At 37.4% G+C, this 18,982-nt stretch overlaps 1 long non-coding RNA gene across 1 annotated transcript in view; it reads right to left on the reverse strand.

Annotated features, from left to right (window-relative positions):
• Positions 1 to 18,982, reverse strand: part of LOC145279596 (uncharacterized) — a 152,495-nt gene that overhangs the window by 15,135 nt on the left and 118,378 nt on the right. The window contains exon 2 of the long non-coding RNA XR_013868408.1: positions 2,222 to 3,260. This is a non-coding gene — a long non-coding RNA (uncharacterized LOC145279596). The remainder of the gene's footprint in view (positions 1 to 2,221; positions 3,261 to 18,982) is intronic.

Below are 18,982 nucleotides of genomic sequence, written 5' to 3' on the forward strand. Positions count from 1 at the left end.
CGAATTTAATATCGATTAGTTTAATTAAATAATTTTAATACCTTGCATATTTAAACGAATATGTTTATAGGTCTGCGTGTATGTGTGTATAACACAGATTTCATACATTTTAGCTTAAAACTGATTTTCTGTAAAATATTTTAAAACTAACTACGTAACTTTACTCCCGTTCTAAATATTGTTGAATTAAATAATAAAATCGATACATTATATATATATATATATATATATACATATATATATATATATATATATATACATATATATATGTATATACATATGGTTATGTAAATATATATCTATAATATAATGTTTGTTTGTGTGTGTGCGTGTGTGTATGTGTGTTTGTGTCTGGTCACGAATAGGCTCCTATATGGTTGACTGTTTAAAAAAAAACTGATTACATATAATGATAGAAGATTATCGAGACACAGCAACGGGCATGTTTGATCTGGCAGAACTGTTGTTCATTAAAATTATGGGGTCTGCGTTCGCGCCTGGTCCACAAAGTATGGAAATAAAAAATTGAAACGTTAAAAGAAACGTTTACAAATGTTTTTATATAGATGTACATAATAATACTGTCATAAGAATACTTTGATAAGTATATTTTAACTTAAATAGGGATAGTGTAATAAAATACGTGGCTTCCATAGAATGGAAATAGGTACAAAGTTTAATAAAGGCTTTTCATATCTATCTGCGTAAGTATACTTTGATAATTATGTTTCAGTTTGAAGAAATATGGTATAATAAAATTATGGGGTGTTCGTTCGCACCTGACCTCCATATAAATATGCCACAAAGTTTAACAAGGATTTTAATATAGATCCACAGAATATTGTGATAAGTGTTTCAGTGTGAACAGGTATGGTATAATAAATTATGGGGTTTATCTATTTTATTTTTACTTTCATCATATTTTGCTTGGTTTTGATACTCCCAAATTCAACCCAAATTTACAACCCTTCCTTTTCGTAACCTATCATACGTTCATAAATCAGAGTCCATTTTCTGCAGGCTGTTTTTGCACCCGGTCAACGACGGGTACATTTGCTAGTATATATATATATATATATATATATATATATATATATATATATGTATATATATATATATATATAAAGAGAGAGAGAGAGAGGGAGAGAAAGAGAGAGATAGAGAGAGAGGGGGGATCCCAATAAAATGTATATACTCTTTAAAATATCCCGGCTTGCTAATTAAAAACGCTATGCCATGTTACCAAGAGATGTTTGGGAATAAAGAATGGCACTTCCGGCAACTATCACCACGAGGTAAGAGCATATCTTGATAATCATATGCGAAGCAGATAGTTAGGACGAAGAGGAAGTATCGAGTACTGTCCACGGTCACCGGATTTGACCCTCCAGCCCGTTTTTTTTTGTTGTTGTTGTTTTGGGAGTATGAGTTGTAAGCAACCATTGGACGATGTGTCAACATACCTGTTGAACTGATTAAGAACATTTTCAATGAGTTAGCGTTGCTAGCTGTTCATGAACCACAATGGCCAATAATTTGAACACTTTTGATAATTAGCTGGTTTCTAAATTTGTCCACAGTATTTTTTTATGTAGGAAACCTTTCTTTCTCATAATAACTGTTAATTTTATGGGCATACAAGAGTGCATATATTTTATTGGGGCACTTTTATTCCTAATTTAATCTGTTTGCTTGTAGTTTGCTTGTATGTGTGTTCACAATTTGATTACAAAATACCCATTATTTTCCTATTTCATGTATTTGTATGTATTGCATTATTCCTGCAAAATATACGCTCAAAAGTTAACGTCATTTGCGTATTACATTGAGGAAAATCAGTTTGACTAACTACCTGTGTGTTAGTTACCGATATTTCCAGATAATTGTTTTAAGTGGGTTTTTTTTAAGATTGTTATTTAAAGTTAGTTTTTCTTAATTATATATTACATTTGGTTGGAATTAATATTACTGACATCGATTTTCTTAGAAACCGGTTTTGAATTAGTTCTTCTTGGCGACATCCTTTATTTTATGAATCTTAAACATCGGTTTGTGTATTTGTGTGTCCGCATCGGACTTTGCGCATATTATCTGTAAATAAGAAAAAATGAATTTAATGGTGGTTACTATTTTCGAAGTATCGTACGCGTTTATTTTTTTTTTTTAAGTCATGACCTCCCAAGTCGTCTTTATCTGATGGGTCAAAGCGTTTGTCACTTACCTTCTTTTCTCTTTCGCGTTTCAGGTTCGAGCCAGCCTATCTCGGCTAAAAATTTTTGCAGTTGCCCGGGTAGTCGCTGCTATTTGTATTGAAAAGAAAGTGGTTTTGATTAATTTTTTTATGGCGTCCAGGTTGTCATCTACTTACTTTCTTTTCTTGGGGTTGATCAATATGGTATGTATAGCGGATCTTTCCAAACCGAATTTAATGTCCACCCAGGCAACGCTTGGTATTATATATACATATATTTATATATATATATATTGTTACAAAAGGCCACCTCGACATCGAGTATATTTTTCTTTATCTGCTAGCGATAGGATTAACGTTTGATTGTATGTTCGAACTGAGGGAGAATTCACTAATTCCCTATCCTTTATAAACCTAATATTAAAGTCAGCCTGAAGGAATTCTCGTTTACTGGCCGAAGACAAAAAAGTGAAGTATGGCAGCGGAACAATTATTACACTGTTATCCGATCTTGGAAACCAAATACTCAACCAGCTAAAAATATTTCATCAGCCATGGTAAAAGAAAAACGATTTCGTCAATTTTATTTTTAGACCCGAGATGCGAAACAAAGAGTCAAGCCTCATTTTTCTGTGGAATCCTTAAGCGACATGACGCGTGTTCAAATATGACTAAGAAAAAATACCCCGCCCATAAGCGAGTTGAAACCCGTAGCTCTGTTTTCCCGAAGTGAAAATAATAATAAACACCTCGAAAAAGTTATTTTGGAACACCGAAAACGAATGCCGACAGGCATATATTGAAAAGAGGATGAAAAAGAAACGTATTGAAAGACTGTGGACTTATTATTTGAAGTTCGTTCTCCCACAAGTGAACCCAATCGGACTAAATGTGTTGCTCACAATTCGTGAAAAGAACAAGGACAGAACAAACAAAAAAGAGAGTTTCCAGTGCAAAATTTTTTTCTGTTTCTGTCAAGCTGGAGCCGGTAATTTTTCCTCGTGGTCGTGGAGTCTGGTCAGCCGTTAATCCATTTTGTTTCTGTTGCGGGACTCTCCCTCAGTGTAAACTGTTAAAAATATAAAAAAACTCCATTAATTGTGAAAATGTTAAAAATATAAAAAACTCCATTAATTTCGAATATATATTTTTCTCGTTAAATATTTCTTTCTTAATCTTTAATAAATTTAGTTTATATTATCTGGAAGTGTTCATCTCGTTCTTTCTCGCAATTTTTCTGTTTTCGATTTTTGCGTTTATTTTGCATCCCGTTTGCCTCACAGGAACTAAATGCCGTTTTTTTTTAAAAAACCTTTTTGTACTAAAATGGTAAATTGAACTTTACTGGAACCATGAACATACCCCTAGGCAGAAAATTTGCCTGCCACCGATAAACGTTTGCTTTGCATAAATTCCTTCGATATCCTGTTGTTTACTTTTTATTTAATACACTCACCCCGTCACGTGTGTGTCTATATATATATATATATATATATATATATATATATATATATATATACATGTAGGCATGTGTGTCTATATATATACTTATATGTATACATAGTTTATTATAATAACTCTCTCATTTTCAAATATCAAGTTTTCTCAGATAGATTCTTATTACTTTTCACAAGTTAGTCATTATAATATTGTTTCTCGGCGAATAAGCCTGCAGAATTAGTCCTTTGCTACATATTTAGTTTCGTAATCACCAGATGTTTACCGAAAAACACAATTTTAGTCAACTTAAATAGGTCATTCAACCGGATGGCTTTCAATAAGCTTGGACGTGTTTTTAAATTTCTATATGTATAAAATTTCATTATAAAACTTTCCTTATTAGAAAGATTTTAAAATCTATTACGATTAGTATATACAAACTGAGTTACGTTTCAAGTAATGATTTACGGATATATATATATATATATATATATATATATATATATCCGTAAATCATTACTTGAAACGTATATATATATATATATATATATATATATATATATATATATATATATATATAGCTTAATGCGTAAGAGGAAGAGAGAGCTATTTCAATTTCACAAGAGGAGACTTATTTGGATAATGCCAAGCTCAACAATTATTATTGGAGCTTATACAATAGGAAAACAAAATGAAGTCACAAAACTATATATTGGTAGATATAGAACGGATCATTTATTGAGTAATGGAATACAAGCAAAATTTTGGGGATAGATTTGGGGGGGGGGCGGTTAATGCAAGGTTGTAATATTGATTAGGTAATACTCGGCAATATTTTTAAGTTTCTTCTATTATGATATAGGGAGTATGATTATAAGGGGGCGGTTGGAGGATTTTTATATTGCCATTTGACGTTTAGGGTGCACCTGTCAAAAATACCACTCCATAGATGATAGACACTCAACAAACCGTTAAAATTTTACCACGCAGCAACAATACACCCTCAATTTTAACCCTAAAACATATACCCCTTAAACTCAACACAATGTTAATGATCATATACAATCTTATATATCATACTCTATATAACAAGCTTCTACTTTATATATTTAGAATTCAATAAAGCTTCCTCCAACATTCTATAATTCATCTTAATCTTTTTCGTCCCTAATGAACCCTTCGCTAGACGCCGCATCTTCCCCATGCTACCTAGCGCCTTCTCCACTCTTCTGATGAGAAGCATTAGGCTTCGAAATGTCCTGGCATAAAGAGTCCCTTCTATCCCCCAAATTTTGCTTGTATTCTATTATTCAATAAGTGATCCATTCTATATCTACCAATATATAGTTTTGTAACTTCATTTCATAATCTTGTCTTCTTATACATACAAACATATGTATATATGTGTGTGTGCGTGTATATATGTATATATATATATATATATATATATATATATATATATATATATATGTATATAGTGGATACATAAAATAATAAATTTATACATTTAAATATATAGTTACTTAAATTGCATTGCATTTTCAAGGTTTTAAAACGACAGATCTGCGTGATGAAAATAAAGAGGTCCATGAAACAGCAAAAAATAAATATTTAAAGGATAGAGATGAATGCTGTATGAATTTAGAAGAAGACTAAAAATGAAATCAAATTAAAAGACAAATAAAGGAAAAGACGAAATCGTGTAACGAGAAGATATTAAGTGAGAACTAACAATGAGAAGGCAGCGGCTAGGCATTGATGTGTCTTGACAAAATGCATGATATTTGTGATTCTTAATGAGAAAATTGCGAAGTAACAAATGTTGACAGTCAGAACCAGAAACACTCCCCAGAGGGCAGCCGACTGACAAAATGGCTTCGATGATAAATTCCAAGCTCTCCGCCATATTCGAGAGCTGCGGCAGGTGTTCAACATGTCTAAAGAGAACAAGGAATTGGCAAAGCAAGACAAATAAACCTTTGTTGATTTCGCCCTAGGGAAATCGCAAAAGGAGTCACCAGAATTCAATAGATATCTCTTTGTGTCACTCTCTCCGTGGTATGGCGTGGTAATTATAACAAAAATACTGCCATGCTGATTCTGATGAGCATAAGATATAGCTGAGGACCAGAAATGAATCGAATTATCATCTTAAAGCAACTAATAAAATAAATGTATTTAAAATGCTAGCAGCTTATTATTTAATTACAAAACTAAAGTAAAAATGTCAACATGCAGTGTTCTCAATCGTTCAGATAATTAAAATGTATTCGCAGAGAGGCAGGAAATCTTTACTGAAAAACCGCCGTCAAACTCTGTGTTAGTTCGTATGTGCTTTGGTCCACTGACTTTAATATCGCTTGAATGTATGTTCTGTTTTTTTTTTAAATTTTAATATGACCTTCACCTTCACCGAGGTGAACGATTTATATGACCTTCACCGAGGTGCGCGACTTGACGCACAAAAATAAACCGCCTCTTAATCACCTTCTAACGCACGCGTCACTGTAACGTCCAATGACAACAACAACAACACCAACCTTCTCACTCAACCTGCCTTTATACCACTATCTCAATCCCTTCTCTTGCGCATGCGCCTGTAGATTCCTGACAACCTCGAGACTTCCGCTTATAAAAACCCAAGTTTTGTTGTCGCGCATGCCTATACAAGGCACAAACACGAGGGCGTTTGTTGTGTTGGTAAGTACTACACTCCCCCCTGATCTGATGATCACATAGAGTGCACTCCTGGGGTGGCCTCTTAGTTCGTTGGCTTCTGCGAAGGGTGGTATTTACACTCTCGGATTCAGATTCTGGTTCTGGTTCTGGTTCTGGTTCTGGGGGTGGTTCTGGTTCTGGTTCTGATCCTGCCTGATCAGACGAACTACAACTACCACTCTCTTGCTCGGTGACCTCACTCATTAGCAGCTCATCATCTCTCTGTAGTTGTGGGATGTACTTCACTAGCCGGGCGAAGATCGCGCACATGGCGTGGGGTTCCATCAACAAGGACCGACTGCTGGCTGACCACTACAGATATTCGTCCTCGCTTGAACTTGGTGGTGCACCGGTTTCCAGGAGGTCTAACCCAAACTGGATCCCCTACCTTGTATTTGTTATGACTCTCCTCGTCAATTGGTTGGACAGTGTCAATGCCCTTTATCCTAACACGGTATTTGTGTATGGCATTGGCCGGTGCTGTTGTTAGTGTCTTCCCATCCTTTGGTGTGATGTTATACCAATACGTGGCCTCCGTAATGGTGTATTGCTTTTTGGCAGCAATTCTCTTGATGCTGCGATGGCTCCTCTCAGCAATGCCATTCCCTGATGGCACATGAGCACATCGCAGTCGTAGTCGGACACCCCACTCATTCAACAACTGCCGAACTTGTTGGCTACAAAAAGCAGCATCGTTGTCCGTCAATATCTCTTCCGGCGCACCTCGCTCAGAAAAGATAGATGACAGTTGGCGGACAACATTCGCCGAGTCCTTCCTGGTCATTTGCCGCCACACCGCAAAACGAGTGGGTCCACAGTCGATAAGGGTTAGAAAGGGCTTACCACTGTAATGGGTAATATCCATCGCTAATCGTTGCCACATTGGAAACAGCGCGGGCGCCAGCGCCCCTTGTTAGTACAATTTCTTGCGATATGGCCTCGCTGGCCACAGTAGAAACATCTCCCATTGTTCGTGGGTCTCAAACTGGGACTCTTTTCAGCATTAGTCTTGGCTGCCTGCGCCATCATTACAACCGGTTCCCTCAGGTCCTCCTCATCTCTGATAATGGCTCGAGCGCGTTCTAACAAATGTTCCATGCGCGTTACAGATATGCTGGTGGAAGCCCTCAACAGTTGCTTAACATGGGTGGGAAGGCCGGCCACAAACGCATACGCCAGTGTTTGCTCTGACACTCCATTGCCAAATAGAACTGACGTCCACGGTTTCTCCTGGCATGAGCTTCCTAGTGGCAAATGTTCTGTAGGCCGTACAGGGATCCATGGCAAATGCCTTGTATAAAGCATTTTTTATACAGGTAATATCAGCCTTCTCCACAGCACTCAGTTGCTGATATACACTTAGGGCGCCTCCAGCCAATCTCAGGGGAATCACGGTATGCACCCCCTTTACCAGAGGTTGCAGGTCAGCTCAACCCTTTCGACCCAGTCGACAACAGAAGTGGATCCGTCGAATTCGGGTATCAGTTTTAAATCAAACTTTTCCCCAGCCATAGTTGTCCAGGAAAAGAGACAAATAGAAATCGCCGAAATAGCTTATGACCTTCACCTTCACCGAGGTGAACGATTTATATGACCTTCACCGAGGTGCGCGACTTGACACACAAAAATAAACCGCCTCTTAATCACCTCCTAACGCACGCGTCACTGTAACGTCCAATGACAACAACAACAACAACAACCTTCTCACTCGACCTGCCTTTATACCACTATCTCAATCCCTTCTCTTGCGCATGCGCCTGTAGATTCCTGACAACCTCGAGACCTCCGCTTATAAAAACCCAAGTTTTGTTGTCGCGCATGCCTATATAAGGCACAAACACGAGGGCGTTTGTTGTGTTGGTAAGTACTACATTTAATGCTTTTAGTCGTTCCTATGATTCTTCCGTGTGTGTGTGATTTTATGAGATGTTTATATAGTATAGTATCTCCTTTTGAACGAAGTATTTATGTGGCATACCCAAATTTGATGCCTAGTCTCGTTTGTATGCTGCGTAATGTATTACTTGCCAATCGGGTATATAAAGATTCAAACAATATTGAACTTAAATCTTTAAAATATTTTATTATGCGTTAGTCGTTCGGAAAGCATGGCCTCGTCTTTTTTTTTTCTAAAAGCTTAGACGTTGACTCGCTACAAAGACGGGAGTTACCCCATTCAAATCAGCGCCTTTTGTGCTCGATAATTTTTTCTACATAGTCGTAAACATTCTACATACATTTTTGCCAGCCTCTTTTGACTTCTACGTCGTAAATATCCGGAGCCCGCTTTGTTACTCATAGCTCGAAAATCGGTGAACACATCCACTAACGCTGCTGACACCAACTGCATCTTTTCTTATAAAATAATCACCCAAAACAAAGCACATATCCACTTGTAGGTAGGGATATACTATCGGGGACGTAAGTTGCAGGGGTATTATGAAGGGAGATGAGTAGCAAGATATCTGTTCACACTACATTTGAACTTCTGCATGTCAGTACAGTTGGGAAAGCAGAATCCCAGAAGGGAGTTCCAAAGTCTAGCAGTTCTGAGGAAGAAACTTTTGGAGTAGAAGGCTTTCTGGCACCTAGGTATCTCTACAGTGGAGGGTTGGGATTTAGCTGTTTGACGGGTTTGCCGGGGTTATTCACGTCGAAGGGGTACAAGTGCTTGAAATTCGTCAGAGCATTAACCATTAAAGTACTTGTAGAACAGGCAGAGGGATGCAACATTTCGTCGATGGAACAGAGGCTAAAGCGTAGTGACAGTTCATGACCTATCAGGTTGGCGACTCTCTTTTGAGCCCTCTCAAGGAGTGAGAGACAAGTAGCAGATGCACAAGCCCAAATGTGACAACATTACTTCATACATGTGCGAATGGTGGCCTTATAGAGGTACAGGATACTTTCAGGCGTAATTAGTTTTCTTCACGGTAGTATAAGCAGCTTGACAATTCTCTCAATGTATATATTCTAGTTCATATGCCCTGTAAACGTTACGCCTAGGAGTTTGAAGGAAGTACGTTTGGGTAATGTGTTCTTGGCCATTGCTATTGGTGGTAAGGAAGGTTGCTCGTAATTGTAAGCATCTGCTACATAAACGTTTTACAGGCGTCCGTGACTGCTTACAGGTTGAATTTTTTTCTTCAGTTCAATTGGGCATCTCTTGCTCAAAAGCAATATGGTTGCTTTCTTAGCGTCTCCCACTGTCAATGTCTTCAGCAGCGAGATGAAACTTCAAGTCGTGAATGGCTGTGTTCAGTCATCGTAACTTTGGAATTTGTAACCCATATCTGATGAATAAAAATAGGGGGCATTACTTGTGGAACGTCCTTTGTATTATAAACATGTGTTGTTCGTTTTTTTTTTTACATATTCAGAAATATCTAATATTATACTTTACATTTGTAATAAAACTTTAAGTAAATTTCGTTGCTTTCGCGTTTAAAGTTTTTTTATGGCTCGATGTAAGATATGAAACTACTTAATATAAGGAGCTAACAATAACAAAAGTTGGTTATCGTAAAAACAATGGGTCCTTATTGACTTTAGACTTGAAAAGACAAAGGTTGTGTGTAAGACGGAAACATTGAGCAGGAAGAGACATCCACAGCCATACAATTATTGGCAATAAACTACTCAAATAAAAAGCTATATTAAAGTCGGATATAAAAACAGCGAATTGATGAAGATCAGACAATTTTGAATATCACAAGTACCAATAGTATACATAAAAAAAAACTTAGACTAGCAACATCACGTGTGTGGGAAAGAGGTTGAAGTGAAGAAGAAAAAAAAGGAATGCCTTTAAATATCACACATGTTTCTAAAATTTAAATTTATCACGAACTTTAAAATGAAACCGATACCCACCAGCCTCAATTTGACAACAATGAGATGAAATATACGAGTACAAATTAATAATGCCAGCTAATTATTTATGAAAACCTGCTATTTTAATCATTAAGTTGATTAGACATTGTAGATAAATTTGGATCCAATACATTTAAAATTGGCTACTCTACTTATTCCAAACATTTTTATGCATTGTCGATCTACCAGATGTTTATCGGGAATCATTAAAGTCATTTTAATTTTTTAGTTTTTTCTATCCTTCTTAAAAGAACTCTAAAAAAAAAGAAATGTTTATTATTATTGTTATAATTATTTTTGCGATGCGGTGATGTTGTTGTCGTTTAATAATATCAGGGAATGAATATGAATTTAAAACATAAGCAACAAACATTATTCGTATTATTTAGATTCTTCGAACTACTGTTCTTATCTTTCTCAAAACTACAACTGAAATTTCATTTTTTTTAAATTAATATAAAGCCAATCAAAATATGTAGCATTCTAGACAGATGCTGTTTGAAGTGTGCGCATGCGCAAAAATGTCGGCTAATGGTTAATGTATTTTACATGTAAATTTGTTTATATCTCTTCGCGTTATTCTTGTATGTTAACAAAGATATTATTCATGTATGAAAACAAAGATATTATTCATGTATGTCAACAAAGATATTATTCATGTATGAAAACAAAGATATTATTCGCTTTAAGCAATCCTTGGTGCATGAATATTATTTCCTGAGAATTTCAATGCTATGTGACGAGTAGTTTAGAAGTTTACCTGTTAGATATTTACACACACACATACGTCTACTGTTTTATTTATTTAGATAAAGACTTCGATATCTGTCATATATGTATCGACTGACGCTGTCTAAAATATCGTTAATCTAGTGTTGTGTTCCCCCCTGAGGGGAGTAAAATATAACATTATGTGTAGTGTTAAGACTACTCATGAAGACTTTATTCAAGAAGGACAAGGGAAAACACTTATAGTATTTAATGACATGACCGCACGTCTGGGGAAATGCCAAGTATCATGCTACACTTGTTTTCAACTACTCTTGTATTTCCATGATAGAAATGACATTGAATCAATTGCTGCCCATCTTGGCTCGCATAAACGTGCTAAGTAATAACAAGCGCGTTTTCAATGTATTCAATATATTCTGCTAAACAATACAAAATCTAGGTTATGATAGATATTAGATATGTGCCGTTTTATAATAATGAACAACGCACACACACACATACATATATATATATATATATATATATATATATATATATAAAGGGTTTTAGTGGTACAAAATTTTATTAAAGTTTCAAACAGTATAAGTGGAGTCATTATTAGAATTTTGAGGAAGATCGACGAGGGTGGGGAATAGACACGAGCAAAATAGTCAAAAGACTATTCGACTAAAAAAAACTCGAGGAACCTTTCGTCCGACACTTGTCAAGAGATTACATCGGCATTGATTAGAATAAAACAATTTTCACATAATTAAAAATGGAGGTGACGGGAGGGGTGAACCAAAATAAATGTGTTTATAAAACACCACGGGTTAATTAAATGATTGAATATCTCGGGATATATTTCAGAATCTAGGGCGAAATAAAAAAAAATAATAACGATAAAAACTTGCCAGCAAATAATGATGCAATGTAGGCATGTTTTCTTCTTTGGTAAATTAGAACTCTTTAAAGAGGTCTAATTTATGCGACAGCTCCTTTTGCCTACAGAGCGATGGTTTGCGCATTAGTACAGTTACAGCCTCGAAAATATTGAAATGTTGTTTTGAACGGGCCTTGTGTACAATGCGAAAAAAGCCATCCGAATACGCTTCACCACATGCTTTATTGTCATACAAGTGCACACCAGTTGATGACTTCTGAATAGGTGAGCGCCCGGATGTTCTCCGTAAATGCCTGCATGTGTTCTGTGAACTCCCGGATGTGTTAACAGTGTGTTTATTCTAGACCCCGGGACTTTGGAAAACACGTAAGGACATGCTGTGCCAATCGGACTCCCAGATATTAAAAAGTACAACCACAATAGTCAGTATCATACTGACATTTAAATTGATATACAACAAACTTTTTTGTAGTGTTGGAAGTGTACCTTTATTAAAAGCTGGGAAGGAACTTTTAGTGTCGAGCACCACACGAGACTGCACCGCATAGGAACAGTTGAATACAACCGAATTAATTTTATCAAAAACCCTTTACTGATAGAACCAATATAAGGGAGTTTCAGATAAACTGGACAAAGAAAGGGTTGGTATTAAATTTAACAAAATCTTGGTGAACATGCTTGGAGATTATACTCCCAGGAAAACTATTTTTAGCAAGAATATCGGTTATCTTCTTCAATTCTTTATCAAGTTTGCGAGTCGAGCAAATCATGATGGCATAGTGGACCAAAGTCTTGATCAAACTGATTTTTCCTGGTAGGGGCAAAAGAATCCCAACTTATATACAGGCCTGTAAATGTCGGCTTCCTGTATATAGTTGTACTAAACCGATTCTCTGTCCTTTCTACAAGGACATCCAAAAAGGGTCATTCTGCTCTTCCTCCATATTGAACTTGAGTGCAGAGTGAAGACTATTTCAATTCAGGAAAAAACTACTTACTTCGTCACGAGAATTGAAAATGAGAAAAGTGTCATCCACGTAACGCCAATAACGGAAAGGTCTAAAGACCAAAGTGAACAGGAAGGATGCCTGAAAGCCTAGGAAAACATTAAGATAACACCGAGAAAACTGTCCATGGCCATACCATCGACCTGCTGATACATTACATCATTCAAGCTGAAGCAAACCGAATTAGTGACTAGTTCTATAAATTACAGGAAAATATTCTCATGAAAAGTGGGAGGGCTTAATATGTTCCGATAAAGCATGTCAGCACATATTTTAATGGTTTCACCAATTTTTGAACAAGAATTAGAATCCAGTTCCCGATTGTAGCAGCGAACCGGAAAGAATCCACAATACAATTATCTGAAAATTTTTTTAGTACATGGTTCAAGGATCTCAGACAATCATTTAGCCAAGTCATGTTGAGGTGAGCCAATGATAGAAAAATGGGTCTTAAAGGGATCCCATTCTTGTAGGACTTAGGAGGCATGTACATTCTAGATCGTTGTTAACCCACGGACCGGATTCTGTCGTAAGTATCCTTGTTAATAAATTTCTTCCTGTGTAATTGAAGGAAACGTTTCTGTAGTTTCACATCAGTGTTCCAAGTGCTATCCACTGATATGTCGCCAAGCCTCTTAAAATTGGATTCATCGTTTAGAATATCCAACATTTTCCTGATATAATCATTCGAATTGAGAATGACTACACCAGCACCTTTATCCGGTTTAGTAATCTAAATATCCTTATTAGTCTTCAGGAGTTTGGCAGCTTGATCTTAGTCCATGTAAACTCACGAGTATTGATAGGGGAATTAGCAAACTTATGCGCCAGTTCAGCTAACCTTGCCTTCATATATAAAAAATCATCATTGGACCATGGTTTATGATGTTTGAGCTGTGAATTAAATATCTCGAATTCGGCAAAAGTACTGTCTCTATCAATCCCAATGGGGGGGATGCCCACATCCAAACCCCTAGCTAATACTACTTTTTTCATTTTGAGAAAGAATAGCACAAGAGAAGTTGAATATATGACGATCAACTTCAATCCCTAAACCATGCCTGCCCCGAATAAGAGCAACAAGCCATCTCTGGTTGTTAGAACGAGCGTTATTGCTAAGGAAATTATAGGAAATTATCGTTAGTCGATAAACATTTCGAAAAACGCAATCTATCAAAAAGGATAATGTTTGGCCACGCAACCGATCCATAGACGGCGATAGTTAACAACAGTTGAAACAAGGATGCACTCAAGATTCAAACACATCCTTGAAAAAGTTAATAATATTTTTAGCTTTTATTTTGAAAATACGCCTAGAAATATAACCAGGGGCGACATAGTTGTCCAAACAGAAAGTTCTATCCTGCCTCGAAGCGACATAATCTTACCCTTAATTCGAACGATGTCATTTAATTTATATATGACAGACTTTGAGTACCTACTCCTAAAATATTTAAAAAACGTTTTTAGTAGTGCAAAATATTATTAAATTTTAGAAAAGGATAAGTGGAGTCATAATTAGAATTTTGAGGAGGATCGCTGAAGGGGGGGGGGTAGACACGATAAAAATAGTAAACAGACTATTCGACTAAAAAACTTGAGGAACCTTTCGTCCGACTATTATCAAGAGATCATGTCGGAAGCGATTAAAATAAAACTATATATACAGGGTGTCCGTAAAGTTACTATATATATGCTTGATTAAATAAACCTGAAAAAAAAATATTAACTATTAATACAAATATAATACAATAAAACAATAAGACTGTATAGTAACCTTACGGACACCCTCTTTCTCTCTCTCTCTCTCTCTCTCTCTCTCTCTCTCTATATATATATATATATATATATATATATATATATACTAGCAAAGATACCCGTGCTTCGCACGGAGCTTTGTTGTGCACTCGGGTACCAAAATCTGTGGGCACCTTTCCAGTAAGTTGATGTTGTAAGAGCAACGATTGCATAAGGTGATTAACATTTTAACTACCTATTGTAGTGACTGAAATTCAATCAGGAACTTCACAAAACATTTTCATCAAAAAGGAAGGTTACTTGATGTTACATAGTAAATTTTTCATCGAAGTAATGTTCAACTCTTGCTTAAATTTTATCTTGCACATTCAATACTAAAAACTTACCACAATCAGATCATGTCAGTTTTTCCTCATATCCATTTCTCGAACTTTTCACTGAAGAGCCTCAGGGTAAACTACATTTCTGCTGCTTTGATTTGGAGCCAGAATGTAGAGTTTTTCTGAACTTCCTGTCCGGCTGATGGAGACGTAGAACATACCGTGACTGAAGCAGTCTGATGTCAAGTCTACGCCAATGGTGTTAAATGTCTGACCTTGACTTTTGTTTATGCTCATTGCAAAACACACCTTCACAGGAAATTGGAGTCTCCGGAATTTAAATGGAAGTTCTGAGTCCGATGGAACTAAGGGGATCCTTGGCAGTAGAACGGTTTCGCCTTTGTAGGGACCACAGGAAATGGTGGCCTCAAGTACATTGGTGTGCAATCTGGTGATAACACATCTGGTTCCGTTTGTTGTTTTTGGCGGTTCCAAGGATCGAAGAATCATGATTGGCGATCCAATTTTGAGATTTAAAATGTGTGGAGGCATTCCAGATATCTCCAAAGAGTTTAAAAACTCCACAGGGTAGTGAACAGCTTCATATTCATTAGTAGCCGAATCAACTGACTTGTATTGCTTTGTGTCTCCTGGAAATTCATCCATTATTGAATTGTTCAAATGATTCACATTGCTGTTTAATGGCGAAATAATAGCCCTATCAGCAAGCCAATCCGGTGATTTTCCATTGTTTTGCAGGTCTGGGTACACTTTGTCTTTCAGTTGCTTCTGATTACCGACACATTTACCAAGCGCAGTTGGAATCTTAATTGTGTCAGGTGAAGAAGTGATAGGAAACTGACCATTACCGATTTGGAGAAGCAATTTTGAGAAGTCTGCTGCAGCTGTGTTATCAGAGATATAGGCTCTCATATTAGTAATCAGTCTCTTCACTATAACGTGCCTCCAGAGATAGGATTGTTTCAAACTTGCATTGACAATGTTAGCCCTTGTGCCATTTTTAACCACTGGGAGGATTTGACGGAAATCACCGCAAAATAAGGTTGGAATGCCACCCATGAGATTCTTGTTTCCTGTGATGTCTTGCAGTGTTCGGTCAATTGCTTCATAAGCACTCTTGTGCGTCATTGGGGCTTCGTCTACAATGATTGCAGAGGTGTCTCTAATTACATTTGCCAAGGCTGAGTTACCAGTAATTTTGCAAACTGGCTGATCCATTCGATGAGTATCCAAGGGTACTTTAAAAGTGCTGTGAAGAGTGCGGCCACCTTGTAGTAGAGTAGCAGCAATGCCACTGGATGCTGTTGCAAGCACAATCTTTCTCATGGATCTAATCTTTGCAAGGATCAAATTGATTACAAAAGTCTTGCCCGTACCACCTGGAGCATCAAGAAACATCATGTTTTTGTTCATTTCACCTTGTGCTTCCAACATTGCCATGAATGAATTGTAAACTTCTCTTTGAGAATCGGTCAGTTTTTCTTGCATATTTTCTGCTTGTAGGGAAAGTTCTTCAAGATTATAAGTAACTTCACGTTGATACTCTCTCGCGAGTCTTTCATCTCTCCCTTGCGTTGGTGCAGGTAATCCATAGCTTGCCAATGGTTGACCGCACATAAGGAGAACTTTTTCTTCAATTAGACAAAGAGTTTTATTGTAGATGTCCTCATTAAAATCTGCTTCTGGATTGTTAACTTCTTGCCTGTATCTGTGAAGAATGTCTTCAGATATTACATCACGAAAAGCCATCCAGATCTCAAGAGGATTTCTTGGCTCACAGGCTGTTAAAATTATCACAAATAGGCTTCGCAAATTTGAAGGTGATTGAGTGGCACTTGCCTCTTCTACTGCTTGATGCAAGTGATGGTCATTTTCTAGAAGGCCTCGAGCAAGGCACGCTGCTCTGTATGTTTCAAACACCTGACCATTGTATGCTCGCAAATTTTGAAATGAAGTTGGACCAGCAACCTCATTGAGCAACAGGCGTAAGAAATAACACTCCCCTGCTTTTGGACTAATCGTGTAGATTCTCCCAATGCATGGTGCCTTCCATACATCATCATTTTCAGTACCTTCAACTTGTACCCCACGCATTCTTCTCATCCATTTCTTTGTCGATTTGTTCCAAGTGTAAAACTCAGGGACTTCTACGTATTTGAGACCCCTTGCAAAGTCATCCTCATGGCAAAGTTGAAAAAATGCTGTCAAAGTTGTGGCAGGCGGTGGACCTTGGGCTCGTTCCAGAGCAGTATCAGCTGAGAACATGACATGCTGCCCATTTTCAAGATGAACAGAAAGTTGTACAATTGGGGGAAATGTTCATGGATGGGATGTTCCAATATCCTCCAGGCCGCCTCTGAACTGCCGACATACCTTGCATTCTGGAACTGCTGGATCTCATCCACAATGTGACTTTGTACTTGGCCTTGTTGGTTAGCTGCTCCATCAGTTCTTTGTAGTTCAAACACTGCTTGATCACATCCTTTATTCACGTATTTGAGGACATATTTGATGCTTTGGATCGAGCTGCAAATTTCTACGTTAATGTGAGCGTTGAACTGCTGAAGGAGGACCTTGTTGTACGGAACAATCCACTGGTTTGTTATTTCTTGATTAACATACCGACCATTTCTCTTCATCCTTATTGTACCAGTCTGGCCTCCATCTTCTGGTTTTCTTCGCCTGTACTTGGGGTAAGAGTCTTGGCCTAGCTCGGTACACTGAAGAAATTCTTTTGGGTATTTTTTGGAACATTTGTTGTCAATCATACATGGACAATTTGGATTAAATGGTCCACAAAGTCCATGCACCATATGTGCCATCACTTTAGCATGAAGATCAGGATCTTCCTCTTTGTCAGGGATCTCTGCAGATATGCAGAGATCCATTTTTTCTGGTAGAAGTTTGTCCTCTGGGGCCTGCCAGGTGAGGATGTGTGCATGCGGCAGTCCTCTTTTTTGATATTCAATAGTGTACAGGAAAGCCCTCAACCTGCCAAATCCTCCCTTTTTAATAAATTCAAGTAACTTTTTTAGTTTCTGCCTGAAAACCCTGGCAACAATATCTGGACGATCCTGAGGGTCTTGCCCTTGAAGACAATTTTCTGTAATTTCTGTCCACTTTGGATTTGTTGTGAACGTGACGAAGAGGTCGGCTCGGCCCATTCGCCGAACATATGCCATGGCATCACTTTGACGCTCAAACATGCATCGAGGGCCTCCTGTATAAGTTGCCGGAAGTACAACTCGTTGACCAAACTGTTCTGGATTCCCATCCTCCCCAAGAATTGAATCTCTCAAGTTGCTATAATTGTCAGCTCTCAGGGTCTGTTGCTCACGCCTCAGGAACTGTAAACGTTCTGTTTCAATCTTGCAGTACACATCCACCAGCCATTGTTGAAATAGCCTTCGGTACCAGAGAAAATAGTTTTCAGGCCGAGTCATTAAATGGTACGAATAAAATTGCTGTTGGGTAACTTTTCGCCCATTGGATGCCTTCATGTAGATGTTGTAAGATGGAGAACCATAGGGGTACATTAACGGGTACATTAAAGTATCGTAGAGGGGATGTAGTTCGGAGATCCATTTTAATGTATCATTTCTAAAACGCAAGACAATATCCCGGTTAGCTGTTGGTTCATTCTCCATTAATATTCCAATCTCATACGTTGTTGTTGGAGCATTGAATCGCCGTGGATGCTCTTCTTGCGGCCTTCGGTCTTCCCTTATGACAACTTTATGTTCTACCAAGTGTTCTTCTTCAATCCTCTCCTTTGTTGTTTTCAGCTGACAAATGAAGCTGTTGTTCCCATGTAAAAATTCAGTCAGACTTTGGAGAATGTCTCTATTGAGTCTACTGTCACGTCCCCGATTATGTTGTTCCTCTTCCAGACTATCCAAGAAGTACACTTGAATAAACTTTGCTGTTTCATCTTCAGGTGGTAAAAGACTCCCAATCTGGTGGCAAACCTGGCCTCGAATTCTAAAAGAAGGATTCCACCCATGTACTGCCGCAATTTTGTGACCACATGATGTCATTG

The sequence above is a fragment of the Euprymna scolopes genome, chromosome 7 (assembly GCF_053919585.1).
Source record: "Euprymna scolopes isolate OS-2025 chromosome 7, ASM5391958v1, whole genome shotgun sequence".
Taxonomy (NCBI): Eukaryota; Metazoa; Mollusca; class Cephalopoda; order Sepiida; family Sepiolidae; genus Euprymna; species Euprymna scolopes.